We start from the raw sequence: 16161 nt of genomic DNA, 5'->3' as shown, positions 1-16161 counted from the left end.
CCATTCTCTAATTTAATGAAATTTGTTATGAGAAACTAACATGGAAATTATTTTTCATTTTAAATTTTTGTTTGACAGAGAGTTTACACATTTGTATAATCAGTTTTAGTAATTTTGTCCCCTTCTCCTTTTTCAATTCTCTCATTGAAACACGGCTTTCCTAGATCATCCAGATTTCATGGCATATTTTCATATTTGTCAACTCTATTTGATTTATAATTTCAGGCTTGATGGGCTATATTTTTATTAATTAATTAATTAATTAATTAACTTTACATCCTAATTGCAGCTTACACACATATTCTCCTTCCAGTCTCCCACTCTCTCCCGATCCCCTCTCCAATGCTTCCTTTCTCCTCAGAGAAGGGGAGTCCTCCTCTGGATATCAACCTGCCTCTGCATATCAAATTGCTGTAGAACTGGGTACATCTTCTTCTAAGGCAGCTAAGCAAGGCATCCCAACCAGGGGAAAGAGATCCAAAGGTAGGCAACAGAGTTAGAGATAAACCCTCCTCTTGATGCTAGTTATCTACATCAAAACTGAGCTGCCTATCTGTTACATATGCTTAGGGCCCTGGGTCTGTCCCACAAAAAGCGTGGGATATATTTATCAAGCCAATATTCTCAAAAACTATGTTTTATATTTGGATTATTATTTTCAGGTTCATTTACATTTTACTTAGCCTTTTATGATTCTTATAATTGATTTTATGATATTTCCCCTACTCTATTTTGGACCTTTTTATGTTTTATAAATTTAAAGTGACTTAACAGGATATTCAATTATTTCCTACCTCTATTTAGAAATAATCTTTATACACTAAATGCATTACTTTTCTATTTTAACTCTCTTTTTAAAGGAATAAAAGTGCATCTTTGGATTTTCAGAATATCTTATTTTCATTCTATAGCTCCAAGTTTTACAATCTATGGCCTCACTGAAATTCTTATCAATAAAAATTTGACACTGAGCCCAATATCGTATCACTAAGGAGTATTATAGTAGGTAATCAGTAGTATTTCTGTCTATAGAAAAAAAACATGTCTTGCATATATCTCTTTCACAAGTAATATATCTGCATTTCTCAGTTTGTTAGGGATTTTGGTCAATCAATATCTAAAGAAATATAACCTCTGTATAGAATTAAATAGCTAAATATTTTAACATATATGGTCAGTAATGACTTTTCTAACATTAAGTATGTTTAGTGGGTTACATATAAATGTCTATAATTTTTAAAGCAGAAATATTTATTTCTGCTTAAGATAATTATCCCATGCATGGTGGCTCACCCCTGCATTTGCAACACTGAGAAGGAATGAATAAGGAGTATTGTGTGTTTGAGGAAGTCCTTGGCTATATAACGAGTTTCAGGCTGGTCTGCACTAGTAAATGAAGTCTCTTCTCAGAAAAAACATCTACTTTTATGAAGTCTGACATCATTTATTTCCACATATTATCTTATTTTTATCACATGATTCACATATTACAAAATCATATATGGTACTGCTTCAAACACCTCTCCATATTACACACATACAATCACACACTCACACATACCGCACAACACAGAGTTCTTAGTTCTTAATAGTTTTTAAATACTCACATGAAAATGGCCCCTACCCCTCCCCCCCCAGTGCAGGGGAATGTCAGGGCAGGGAGGCAGGAAGGGGCGGGTGGATGGGTAGGGGAACACCCTCATAGAAGAAGGGGGAGGGAAGATGGGTTGGGGGCGTATGGAAGGGAAACCGCGAAAGGGGATAACATTTGAAATGTAAATAAATAAAAAATCCAATAAAAGATAATTTACAAAAGAAACAAAAATTCCAGAATTGCTACTACAATCATAGTCGCATGGCAAATACTTCTTACTGAGCCTACTGAGCTTGCCAGCAGGTTTTTTTTTTTTCGTCTTAAAAAGTCACAATTTAAAACAATGTATTGGCATATATTTTTTCCATGTGGAAGGCTGCTACAAAAGGCACACCTTTTGTTCTCATCTGTACTCATAGTGCTAAACCTCAAACTAAAAAAATGCGGGCATTGATGCTGAAATGAAAAAAAAATAAAATCAAAGCATTTTCATCCTATTTCCTTTCATGTACTCAGTTGTTCTCTGTCAACTGCTCTGACGACATTGTCAGGATGGTCTTTTATGGAAGACAGACATAGACAAGGAATCCACATAGTTAGGGTGAGGAACTTGAATAGTTACATCATAAGGGTTATGGGAGCCCAGTGAATGTACAACTAAGCTAGACTGGAAAAAAAAATCTTTCTTTAATTGTACAATGATTTGAAAGAGTCACCTGTCTCAGAACTCAAGTGACCTTAGAAATCCTCTTTTCCACCATGCTATTTTCACGGATATAGATTTCACCACTCTCACCCCCATGAACGCGAAAGCATCTTTCAAAGGAAATCTAACAAGTATCGGGATCATGAGTCTGAGACAGGAGAGAATCTATTCTCTTTTCCTATCACCGTGAGCCTCATTGTTAGGCAGCAAGAACGCCAATGTTTCCGCTTCCGCTGAAACTTTTACTGTAGTCGCTTTCCTATTTCTCAGCATTCTGAACTACCTGAAATTCAAAACTAAGTTTGTCATTATACTTATAATTACACCTACGCATCTCATTTTGCTTCCTCGAATAGCTATTGGCTGCCTATTCTTAAAAACTGCATTGTTCCAAGGGGAGACGTCAGAATGAGTTCTAAGAGCTCACAGTCAAGTGAGAGATGTGATCAGTTTCTCAGTGTGGCTACAAGGTACCGACTCTGTTCCTGGGCCTCCAAACAGGAAGGCATTACTCCTAGGGAGTCGTCTAATTGAGGTGGAGATAGACAGGTAGATCTGAAGTATGAGTTGGATTAGACAGTGGTTTTAAAACCAAGCTTTGGTCACAGAGCACAGTATACAAGAAGTTATGGAGAATTCTGGTTACTCAAATATTTAAAAATTAAGCTATGTCATAGGATATGAGAGCACGGACTTAAAGATACAAATGGAAGGAAAATTGGAGAAAATAAACATACACTCGGAACTCTTATAAACCAAATATGGCTTTGTTCAAAAAACAGGAGGTATAGAGTTATTCCCTTAGTATACATTTTCATTGGGCAGCCAAGAAAGCACTCAAAATCAGTGTGGTAGTTAACCTGGGTTTCTTTTACTGTTTCAAGGAAAACTGACTGCTATTGTTATGATATGAGAAAAATTCTGTAATAATACACAATGTTTTTAACCATCAGAGAGTGTGATCAATTATATAATGGCCATCATAACATTTTATTAAGAAAAGATGAAAGGCATCATACACAGATAGATAACATCTATAATATATTAATGTTGGTAACTGACACAAAGCTGATAATACAGAAATGCTACTCCTGGGTAGTATAAAACAGCACATCTTTTGGAGGGTGATTGGTATAAACACGGATTTTTATTGTTTGTGAAAAATATTCATGCAATAAGATGTTTTGTTCAAATCAATCCTCTATCCCAACTCCTCCAAGTTCTTCCTTATCCTCTAACCAATTTTATCTCTCAATTTTTCATGTTTCTTATTTTTTTTTACTGTATCTACTTGATGTTAGCACTATGTACATGCTCTGTGTACCCTTTAGAACATAGTGCTAAGGCCCTACTGCTGAAGATATCATATATCGTCGTCATGGACCATGTGGAAATCCAACTCTGAAGGTTTCCTCTCCACTTTTAGCAGTCATAATAACAGAAAGTTCTAATTAATCTTTTTGGAAGGTAAAGTAATGAACAGTCTTTCTCAGCTCTGAACCTGTGAGCTACATGTCCAGGCAAGTTTTGCCCAGCAGTGTACAAGGGACACAAATCTTATGAGAATAACCAACCACTTTCTGATTGGATTTAAGAGTGATCCACAGGAAGATAGCCCCATTGATTGTTATGCCATAGGGCATAAGGGAGAACCTAATAGCTCAATTCTGTTAAATAGGTACAGTAAGCAACTGTACTTCAAAGTTCAAATTTTGATACCTGAAAAATTACTGCATCTTTGAATCCTTATTAGAGAAGCTTCTTTTGCAGTCGATGCTTATTAATGTGGACCACCACAATTAGTAACATGCAGAGAATTTATGACTATGGAATGCTTCACTCTAAATGGAACAGATACCGCATAGTCCTCCCAGCAAAGGAAGAAAGATCATCATAGAGTAGGGGAAGAAGATTGCGAGAGCCGGAAGTATTAGATGTCTGTAGCAAAACAGTATTTGGAAGACCTGACAGCATAGTTGCACACATGAAGTCAGAACAGCTGTGGTTATAAGCACAATACCAGCAAGATATCATGAAAGACAACACACAACATGCATGAAGAGGTACTCATGAATTCTACTCTTATCTGAGGAGCTGTTGGCCAGTGATGGCTGATAGAGGAGAGAGATTTTCTTCATGGATGCAGCAGAAGCCTGGGAGGCTACTCAAGTTTCAATAGCTTATCCTAGGTTTCTCATTACCATGCTAAAGACATTTATTTATAGGAAAATAAGCAAGTTTAGTAATATACAGATAGGTATTTTTATGAACTGTTCTTTAGTAATAAATAACTCAAAATTAAAGTTAATAGGAGAAACAATTTATTAAACACTTCCTGGTCATAGTCTATGCTAAGTGTTTTGGATTTATTATCTTAGTTTAATTTCATATAATATAAAAATGTTTCACTGGATCTACAGTTACAGATGAGAACTTTAATATACATGAATTTTATATAATTTCCCATAAACCATAGAGCTAAAGCTTGCTTTATTATATAAACGATTATGCTTTATTTTAAGGAATAATACTTCCTTTGCATGGAAAATTTCAAAGAATACTTGAAATATACAAAACTCGAGATAATGAACTAATTTTGTTTAAAAAGTATCTATGTGAAATATTTTAGAACAAAATTTATTTTCTTATATTTTCCTAATTTAACAAATCTTCTCCTTCAAATGTAGGTTTTATTATTCACACTCATCCCACTTTACTAGCAAAGTGGAATCTAAATTTAAATAGTTGGTAATTTTCTGGGTACGCTTTTCCTACAGTATTTAATGTATGTATTTCTATAGTTAGCACCAGCATTTTCATTTTTCAATTTTTTTGTACTTTTTATAAAACAATAAGAACAAACCACAGGAAAGACTCTATTCAGGAAAACTGAATGTGCCTTGCTATTGAAATGACCAAGACTGAAGCTTTATTGACAGACAGACTGAAGCCAGATCACTCCTTTATACCTTAGGAAAAGTCCATATACTCCAAAGACATAATGATGCAGATTTCATGACAGATTATGTCATGTAGACTTTGAAATGCATGTTGTTCAACGTGTCAAATCAATGTTTATTTACATTGTTTACAAGGCTTTTATAAATACTGCCAATATTCTAGTGAGGTTATATTTCCCATTTTTGCAAACCTTCACTTATTTTTCCAATAATTTTTATGGTTACGGCAACTGAGCGCCAACTTGTCCCAGATATTTTAGAACACTAACATTTCTTTCTTGCTTCCCTGATAATTGTAATGTGACTTCTTATACATACAACTTCTTTTTTTGTCACTGAAGTTAGGAGTGTGGGAATCAAACCAATGAACACTCACATGACATGCTCTATCACAGAGCCATGCTCATACCTGTAGATTTATGATCACTGTCCTTAAGTTATATTATTTTATATTTATTACTCACAGAATACAAATATTACTGCAAACTCATTTTCATCTCTAACATCTTTATTTATTTGCGGTATCTTGGCATATTATTAACATGAATCACTTAATAGCAAGCTTAAAAACAACAGATGTGTTTTCCAGCACTGCAATCGTCAATTTTCATTGTCAATCTGATGTGGATTTAGAATCAATTTGATTATTTAGATTCATCTCCTCCTGTTGCCTCTATGACAATTTTTCCAGGCATGAGTCAGAGCATAAAACTTATTCATGAATGCACAGGGCACCATATTATACATACAGGTCTAGGTATAGGGACAAAATAAGAAGGAAAGAATAAAAAAAAAAGACAGCTGAGCACTGAGGTTAGATGTGATCTTCTCCCCCTGTTCCTCCAAAATATTAACTTCTCTGCTGCAGTATATTTTCCCACTGGGAAGTTCAGCCCCCTGACATGAGCCCAATTGCATCTTTCCTTTTTTATGTCTACTGGGTATGTTGTCATAACAAAGTAAAGGTAACTAATAGATATTCCATTCTAAATTGCTGATATAGATAATAAAAAATGCACTTACAGCCTCAAACTTATCCTTTTTTTGTATGGGCAGAGACAGAAAAACAAACCCATTCAATGAATTTTACTGGTCAGTACTTCTTGACAATACTTAGCAAAACTATCAATCTCCATAATTTTCCCCTTGTGAAATACGTTGTCATTTATCTGCTACATGTCATTCTACATTAACTCTCAACAAAAAGACTTCACATTTTGATGATCCTAGTAGTTTTTCACAGCAAGCATCACAGAACTCCTCTGGTCACCCTAGTTGCAATTTTGGAATCTCTGAAGTACATGAATAATGGCATTTATAATTACTAGCTCGATTTTTATTTTACCCTGAAAGCTTAATTTTAATTTTCCTCTTCCCTAAATTCTGCTCTGTATGTAAGAGCAACTGGACATATCATCCACAGCCACATTATATCTCATTGTTCTTTCCTTATAATATGCAGCTTATATTGTGAGCACACGAGTATTTTCTTGTAGCAACAAGACATTTGTAGACAAAAAATTGGAATGACAATGTGATAATTGACTAGGTCTCGAGTTTAAGGAAATAGACTAAGTCACTCTAACAATGAGTGTCTAGGCACTCAGAGGAAAGACCGTAAGTGATACAAATTACATGGGACCCATGGGCTTTCAAGAATTTGAAATCCTTTAGCTTGCATAGGAAAATTTATTGCAAATGGATTTTTTTCCAGCATAGGGATGTTACTTAAAGAGCAATTCAAGGCTCAGTGTGATATTTGGATTTAATATTTTACAAGCTTTACACTTAACTTCATTTAACTCCTTGAAATTCAAATGCAATGTAGTCTTCTAGCTGAATGAATGTATTAATCATCCAACTATTTATGGTTTTAAGGGCCAACACTGTAGTAGGGCAGAAAAAGAACAAGATTTGCTATTTAAACACCAAGATCACTTCATAGTTATTCTTCTTGGGGAAAATTCTAAATGAGCTACACAAGTACTCATTAAAAAGAAGAAAGAATAACATCTCTTTTAATAAGAGTGGGTTATGAATATAGCATAAAAGTGTCAGGTTTCCAACCTAGGAAATAAATAAGAAATCTGATTTTCTACTAGTGATACTTACATTTTACAAGGGATAGAAAACAAATTTGGTTGAAAAGCTTATTATTAATAAGTTTATCCCACAGTCAAAAATTCTGACCCAGCATCGTTCCTATCTAAAAAAAACAAATGCATGGACCAAAATTGAGAAGAGACTGAGGAAGGAGGTCCAGTGACCTCCTTGGGATCCATCTCAAGAGGAGGCATCAAGGCCGGACACTAATACTGATGCTATGGTGTGCTTACAGAAAGGAGCCTAGCATGGCTGCCCTCTAAGAGAAGTCCAAGTAAGCAGATACTTACACCCAACTAATGGACACAAGTCAGGGATGCCTGTGGTTGAATTAGGAAAGTATTTTATGTTTTTAAAGAAAGAATTTATTCATGTGAGCTATATACAACCAGTTCAGGTGTAGAGCATGAGTGGCTGCAGAGGTTCAACACAGATGAAACATATCTATCTCCCCCTAAGCCTCAGGGATGGATGCAGAAGAGTAGGAAGAAGGTATATAAGATCAGAGAATGTGGATGAATGCAAGAAAACATCTTCTAGACATAACAAGGCAAATGCACATAAAACTCAGTAGTTGTGACAGCATGCATACAACCTGTGCCAGCTCGACGAGACCAAATTCTAGCATGGAGAAGTGAGCTAGGGGACACAATTTCATCCAAAGTCTATGGTGACTGGAACTTGTTCACTGCTGGAAAAGGAAGAGTCTATCTTCTCTATGAGTGTAAGTGCTCATAAATCAACCATGCTTGAATGGAAGACCACAATCCGAAAATATTTAGGGTAATGTAATTATTCTTGCAGTGTTTTTGCTATACAGGACAAAAACGTTATGGGTATAGGAATTGAGGGTGTGTCTAAGAAGAGTTGGGGAATGAATATGACCAAAACATATCATGTGAAACTTTGAACTCTTGGAGAACTAATAAAAATATGAAATAAGTTCATTCTGTCAATGAAGGTTCTTAATTACTTTTAATCTAAGTAATTAGTATATAATTTCACACCTTTGTTGAAATAGTAAATATTATTTCTTTGAGAAATCTTTAACACTGGGTACTCCCTCAGGTCATTTCTTCAAATACAAAAACAAAGGAAAATAGCATAGCATAAGACTTCTAAAATATAATACTATAACTTGTGCCTATATCACAACCTGAAAGTTACAACTGTGACCACACTTGGTGAGTTTTCAAGAGTAGAAATATGATGTACATATTCTGCATGATCCAAGTGACCTTTCACACCAATATCACAATACAATATTATTTAACACGTATGTGGTAAAGGGAGAATGAACAAAAAGAATTGAGTCCACTGAAGGCTGATCATTCCTCTTGGGCTTCCACAGGGCACTTGGAGGGACATGTCATGTTCAGAGAATAATGTCTTTCAGAATATTTCTCAGAACAGCCTATACGAACAGCTTTTTCCCATTTCCATAGATCTTTCTTCTGCCACAAATCATCTGAGGTCAGCTTCTTTCTCTTCATTGATTATACCAGCAGAATTTTGTCCATCACCCGACTTGGTTTGGAGAAGACACTTTCCATTTGTACGGACTGGATTTTCAGGACGATTTCATGATGCTCATGCTTCATTCTGACATGGTGGAAGAGTCAGAGTAAGTGTAGATGACAGTGACCTGAGAGTGTGTTCTGTAAACAAATCTGATTCATAGAATCTTGCATCTCATCAAAGCGTATCTGAATTTTAAAATAAATGAAGCACTTTTGAATTTTTTCTCTTCATGGAAACCAGCTATTGCCATGAATGTCAAACTGTAGACTTAGGGATGTAAGATCTATCTTTGACAAGGATCTAAAGACAGTTTTCCAATTTTTTTTAACACAGCTTGCAAGTCTGTGTTGCTTTCTAAAAGGAGTCCACAACTGATACATTGGACTTTCCTCTGAAGGAGAAAGCATATAAAGGGAATGCCTGGAATCAAATCAAAATAAGCCAACCATCAAATTCCTGGGCCATTAGTGATACTCTGGCGAAGAAGAATTAGAAACTAGAAGTTAGAAATTCTCTAAGAGATCCAGCCATCAGGGCTGCCAAGAAGCAAAAAGGACTGAGAGAGCATATAAGAAGATGAAATTGCTTCTGCTAAGACTTTCACAAACACTTGAAGCCAACAAGACTTTGAAACTACACGAGTTGCTAGATAATGTGAAATGGGAGGATCGAACTTTCTAATAAATATCCATTAATGAAAAGAAAGGAAAGACAGAGAAATAAGGAAGGAAGGAAGGAAGGAAGGAAGGAAGGAAGGAAGGAAAAATAAATGAATTGAAAGAGAGAAAGTGAAATATTTTAAGCTAAAGCATGAAGATTGCTAAGGTCTGCCTGTGCTACAGGGTTAAGACCTATAATTTAAAGCTGTATTTGTAGTTGAACCAATTCCATAAATACATTGTAATATTTTAAAGTTTAAAAGGATAATAATAATACCAACACAATCCTATTACAACTGACCGACCTCTTACTTCTGTGACACTCCATCTTCTGTCATGTCTCTATTTTCTCTACAAAGATGATTTATGAAAGCATTCACACTGATTTAATATACAGCACTTCATCCCATTATGACCGACCCCATAACCTAAGGCCACATATTAACTTTGTTGTTTTAGCTAAGCTGTACAGAAATCAGAGAGAGAGAGAGAGAGAGAGAGAGAGAGAGAGAGAGAGAGACAGAGACAGAGACAGAGACAGAGACAGAGACAGAGAGAGAGAGACAGACAAAGACAGAGACAGAGAAGAGAGACAGTACATATGTTGCAGTCTTCATAATTGCTGAGTGATGATTCATAATGAATGCTTGCCGGACACTAACCATGAGAAGTTGAAATAGTTAACTTCAGGTAATGTCTTGGCTATTTTGGGGTATCTAGAAAAATGAATTGATCTTCTTTATATGGGTGGGGCTTATCCAACCTCTTATTAGGGCTGAAGTAGAGCCTAGAAATAGGATTTATAAGAAAAATTTGGCTTCAAAAATGTAACCGAGATACTCTCTGAAGTTCTCCCATGTTTTCGTGAATTCTAGACTTGCTCTCTGCCATAATTATATAAGCTAATTCATTAAAATATTTATGTTCCCACCTTCTCCTCTCTCCACTCCCATTTTTCTGCACTTTCCTCCCCCTCCAAGCAATAAGAGGGAGACACACACACACATACACACACACACTCCTCCAATTTGCAGACACCAATACATTCTTTATCTATTTCTGTATGGACACAGTTTATATTTTGGGGTTCCTTATTATAGTACACAGGTACAAATTCCTTAATCCCTTGATTGTTTTTTTTCCTTCCTCTCCTGCCAAGAACTTTCCTTTACTACCTAAAATTTAAAGTTTTCTTCAAATCAGAATCACTTTCTAATGTGAACATATGTCCGTATTTTGTCATTTGGCTATGATGGGGCACATACATTTTTCCAGGTGTCCTAATAGAATTAAGCAGCATGACAACACTACCCTCAATCACCGTTGACTTTATATATATATATATATATATATATATATATATATATATATATATATATATCCATTGTTCAGTATTGCAACTCAGTCCCCTTGACCAGACTGTGAAGGTTTGAAGCAAACTCAGCACTGAAACCAATCCTTGGCTAACATCACATGCCCTAAATACCATATTGACTTGTTGAATGCCTATTGTTTTGCAAATTTGATTTAAAAATTTTGACAAGAAATTCCATAGAATCTCAAGGAAATTAGCACATTTTGTTATAAGTCTCTCATTTTCAGAACTGAACACATGGATAATAATTTACTTTGCTTGAGCTGACATATAGTTACAGTGTTCAACATTTAGACAAAAATAAAGACTATCCTCTCTTAGGGATAGGTGTCTAGGCTAAGAAATCCATTCTCCAGATTTTGTAGGAATCTGAATAATCTAGGAATAGCAGATAATTAAATTCTAAAATGACGTTCATTTTTAAAATGCCATGACATTTTATAGGGTCATTTACTTTTAAAGCATACCGAAGCTTAAGGAGGAAATAAATATGATGATAGTCTCTGTAGGTATCTTTGGTAAGTTACATGGTAAAAGAACTAAGAGGGTTATTTTTAGCCATATGCAGCACCCTCGAATCTTAGCAAATGAGGAATTGAAGCCTGAGGATTTCAGAGGCACCAAATATGCCACTCTAGCTAGCGAGAGCCTGCTCTAGCTTTCTGTCCTGGAGAGTTACATCTATTTCTTTCTCTTGACAGTCTGAGCAGTTACCTCTAGCTTTCTCAAGGCATCACCACAAGCTATTGACACCCACAAGAGTAAATATACAAACATTTTTAGTTTCATACTGAAAGGAGACAAGTGTTTCCAACATTTTACCAGCATTTTACATATATTTGTATTTGTATTTTTTTGCTATGAAGTCTAACTCACTAAATAATTTTGTCTACAATCAAGCATATAAGAGCAATTAGAGTATCAATGACTCATTAAGCGCTAGACAGAAATATGAATCATTTGAAAGTTTCCAGACCAAAGGAAAAGAATTCAGCATATTACAAGCTTACCAAGTATTAATTTTTTCATAGAATAAGAACTGTGCATAGAAAATATGTAAAGATATGGCTCTTTATACTGCATTTTAGCATCTAACACTAAAAATATTAAGCTGATATCTCAAATATAAAATAAATATCCCTTTTCTCCCTCAATACCGAGTGGAAACCTATTAAATATTTGGCTGTTTCGTTTTTGAGGTTGTTGTTTGTTTCGCCATTTTTGATAACTTTTCAAAACTTTGGGGAATCAGAGTCTTTATAACAAGAAGAGAAGCAATGGGAAGGAGAAATTATAATAAGGTTGTGAGTAAGGTTGTGAGGGGACCAGAAGACAGAATTTATATAGAAGAGGGCTGCCAGTGAGGCTAGAGACCAGAAGACAGAAGAAGAGAGGAAAGAAACGGGAAGGGGAATAAGGAAGAGAAGGGAATGGAATGGGTACGAAGGGAAGAATAGTGTGACTGTGGAGAGAATCACAGAGAAAGCTGCCTAGAAGGAGGATCGCTGACCCTTTCCAAATACTGCTCAGCATTCAGTGATCAGGTACTTTTCCCTCACCCTAAGCTAATCCTCATTTCCTCAGTGAGGCTGACTCACAACTTTAGTTTTCTGCCGTTTATCATGTGATCCTCTCTAAACATTCTCTGGCATTTGGGTTGACTACTATGATACCTAACACCAGCACGAAAAAAAAACACAGCAAAAAGTAGGAGCTCATGTACAATATGGAGATCTCAAAAGAGGCCAGGATCTTCCCTTCTCTCCGCCTCCTTGCCTGCCTTTCTCCATACAATTCCAGTCATGCTGTTAGCCAGCATCTACACTATCTGCTCTGTGACAACATGTCTTTTGCTGTTCTTTTCCTCTGTCTTACAAAGAAGAAGATATGCAATAATCTCTTCCAGTGCTACTTTCTAGAGGGAACATCATTTGGCAAAGACTTTCTTGAAAATGTCTTATTTCAATCAATCGGGAGCTTAAAAGCTATGAGATTTGACAGGTCTCACATTCCTACATAATTATAACGTGTCTCATGCAGTGTTTTAAGCTAGGAAGCCAAATGCAAAGTGATTTTAGCAACTTGAAATGTTAAATTACTTGTTTGGAATATTCCTTATGGAGACTGTTCTATAATGAAATGATTTTTGTTTAGTTTAGTTTTGTTTTGTTTTTTTTTTTTAGTTTTTTTAGAAAAATAATAGGAAAAGTCAGAAGTTCACTCAGAGTGGTTTGAGGATACATTTGACCTAATGCTACTGTGTCATTAACAGGCATTATCAATGGCTTCTGAGTTCAATACACTTATGAAAGCATTTTATAATATAAAAAGAAATAAAGCAATTGAAACCTTTGCACTAAACAAACCCATGAATTTGAAGTTAAGTGCATTCCACGAATTTATAACAGTTATAGTAGCAAGGAGTTAGAGTGCTGTTCTTGGCACAATTTCCAGTGTAAAACAATAGAAAGAAGAGCTTACCTCAGGGCTGGAGAGATGGCTCAGTGGTTAAGAGCACTGACTGCTCTTCCAGAGGTCCTGAGTTCAATTCCCAGCAACCACATGGTAGCTCACAACCATCTGTTATGGGTTCTAGTGCCCTCTTCTGGTGTGTCTGAAGACAGCTACAGTGCACTCAGGATACTCATAAACATTGGAAAACAGTTAATTTGTCTATTAAAATATCACAGTGTAGCCCAACAAATGGCAGACAAACAAACAAACAAAATAATCAGAAAAAGAAAAAAATGAAACCAACTTAATTCCTCTGTGTGCACAGGGCAAAGAGGATTTTTTTTCCTTTTTCATCTATGGCACCATTATGACCTCATCTTCCATTCTGTGCTTACTTGCCATTACTACCTCAAGTTTTCTTTTGAGCTTCAGTGGGTATCTCTAGAAAAGGTAATGATTTTATGTAACTTCTCTTCGTTGAAAGAGTTTCAAATTGCTGTCTCTGCCCTGGATATTTTCAATGAGTGAGTTTTAGAAAAATGTAGACACTACCTACTCAAAGAACCTAGTCAAGGTGACACACAGACACAGACTCCTGTAGCATGAGATAGCCAAAATAAAGGTACTGCTTCCCCGTTCAGAACTGTGACCTCTCGTCCTTCTCCCATGATGAACCTAACAGTCACATGACATGCTTCTCGAGTCTATCCCAAATTAATAACAAATTTGTCAACTTCCATATGATCTTAGAACTTTTGATCTTGTGATTCATTATGGTTCAGATCACTGCCCTCACTTCTGAGAAATTTAGTCTAGTTGCTTTCAAACTAACTTCCCATTTGACTATTTTGCTCTTTGCCACATGACTTTTTTTTTCAGTTATCAGAGGAACCAGTATCGTTCAAGTACAGGGTCTGCTGGGTTTCATCCTTAGATTCTGGAGTTGATTGTTTTATATAGTAAGTGTTCCATCCATGTCTATCTCCCATATACCTACCTTATGATTGGCTTACACACACAGTCTTAGATTATATATCATCTGTTACATTGTTGGTTATAAAAGAGTAAGGAATATGTGTTCTCTCTCTCTCTCTCTCTCTCTCTCTCTCTAAGTAATTTTTGCTGGTAATTTTATAACTATATTTTTGATCCCATAGTTGAATTCATAAGTACAATTTAGAACTTTACTATAAAGAAGAATTTATATAAATCTTATTGTCCTAAATTTCTGGATTATGCTACTTTATTAATATTTATGTGACTGAACAACTATATATTAATAATATATATACAAATATATGTATATATTATATATGTGACCTAAACACTATATATTAATAATAATAATATATATTACCTGGTTTATGTTATTTAAAACTGTCTTTGCAACATTATTAATCTAATCCTTACACTGTCTCCTAATTTCACTACACACCACAACATGTATTGCTTTTGTGCTCTCTCTCCCCCCTCTTTATTCCTTCTATCCTTTCAGAAAAGCAAGCTTTTAAAAGACATGTGTTCTGTACATTGTCAAGGTTTGAATTTCGCACATTGCCATAACTATAATATTAATAATTGTGTTTATTATTACTGCCTTTATCCTATATTTAATTAGATTCAAGATTCACTGTAAGCTTTTACTCTTTGTTAAAAACTAAAATTTTTATCTTGATTTCCTCAGAGACCATAGAATCCACACTCACTGGTTCCTTATATTCCTCATATATTAAAAAATCCTCTGTGTCTCTTTCATACTTCATAAGCATTTAGCTTACTTTAAACTGGAAAGCTTATCCTTTGTCTTTGGAGATTTACAAGCATTGCTCTGTTCTTGGTTGTTTTCAGTCAACTATAAAGAGAGCTTTATATTTCTGACTCACAAATTATATATAACTATTATTTTACCTATATGATCTTTCAGATAACGTTTCATCTAAAAATCATTACTTTGCTGAAATATGACTCTATGAAATATACTGTCTGTTACTCTGCACCAGATACTGTGCATATGCTATGACTCTTTGTATTTTTATAGGACTCTTAACAATGGGAACAACAGGTAAATCTCTGACTTTTGACCTCCCTTGAGACTCTTCTCCTTTTATTGTGTTACTCTTGTCTAGTCCAGTCTTGATAGAAGGACTTTTGCTTTCCCTTATTGTAACTTGCTTTGTCCTGTTTGGCTGTTGTATCCTGGCAACCTGCTCTTTTCTGAAGAGAAAACAGGATGAGTTGTAATGGAGGAGGTGGATGTGCATATGTAGGAGGAGTATAGGGAATGGGAATGGTGGCTGATATGTATTTTATGAGAGAAGAATCTACTTTTAATTTAAAATTAATATTTTAAATATTCAGACTACATTAGGATGATTCAACCTATTGAGGGGTTTTTTTTTGCATTGTTTAATGGTTTTTGATCTAAGATATTGGTATTCAGAGGTTCTTTAATATGTGGTCATTTGTTGACTATATCTTCTTCTTCAATTCTTTATTTTTTAATAAACCTTCATTTATTGATTGACTTATTGATGATTGATTGTATATGAGTACACTGTAGCTATCTTTAGACACACCAGAAGAGGACATTGGATCCCATTACAGATCGTTGTGAGCCACCATGTGATTGCTGGTAATTAAATTCAGGATCTCTGGAAGAGCAGTCAGTGCTCTTAACCCCTGAGCTTTCATCCCTCCAGCCCTTCCTTCAATTCTTTAACTATTGATTTCTGTGTTATTTCGTCCATTAAACTCTCTACCAGTCATCAACTTCTTTGTAATTTCACCAC

The 16161-nt window shown here is 35.2% G+C and overlaps 1 protein-coding gene and 2 long non-coding RNA genes across 8 annotated transcripts in view; 1 reads left to right on the top strand and 2 right to left on the bottom strand.

The window, feature by feature from the left end:
- The window catches only part of Sgcz (sarcoglycan zeta), a 1080539-nt gene that overhangs the window by 928186 nt on the left and 136192 nt on the right, over window positions 1-16161 (bottom strand). The window lies entirely within an intron of this gene.
- LOC108353112 (uncharacterized) overlaps window positions 2662-16161 on the top strand; it is a 65655-nt gene continuing 52155 nt past the window's right edge. The window contains exons 1-2 of one of the 5 annotated variants that reach the window (XR_005495055.2): window positions 2719-2849; window positions 8809-8987. This is a non-coding gene — a long non-coding RNA (uncharacterized LOC108353112). Of the gene's footprint in view, window positions 2850-8808; window positions 8988-13763; window positions 13823-14246; window positions 14332-16161 lie in introns of those variants that run through there. The other 4 variants (XR_010058726.1, XR_005495056.2, XR_010058727.1 and 1 more) reach the window with 4 other exon arrangements.
- Window positions 5120-13601, bottom strand: LOC120097547 (uncharacterized). The gene is made up of 2 exons (XR_005495060.2): window positions 13400-13601; window positions 5120-8965 (listed from the first exon to the last, which is right to left on the bottom strand). It is a non-coding gene; the product is annotated as an uncharacterized LOC120097547 (long non-coding RNA).

The sequence above is a fragment of the Rattus norvegicus genome, chromosome 16 (assembly GCF_036323735.1).
Source record: "Rattus norvegicus strain BN/NHsdMcwi chromosome 16, GRCr8, whole genome shotgun sequence".
In the NCBI taxonomy this organism is placed as follows: domain Eukaryota; kingdom Metazoa; phylum Chordata; class Mammalia; order Rodentia; family Muridae; genus Rattus; species Rattus norvegicus.
This window is presented reverse-complemented; position numbering and strand designations above follow the sequence as displayed.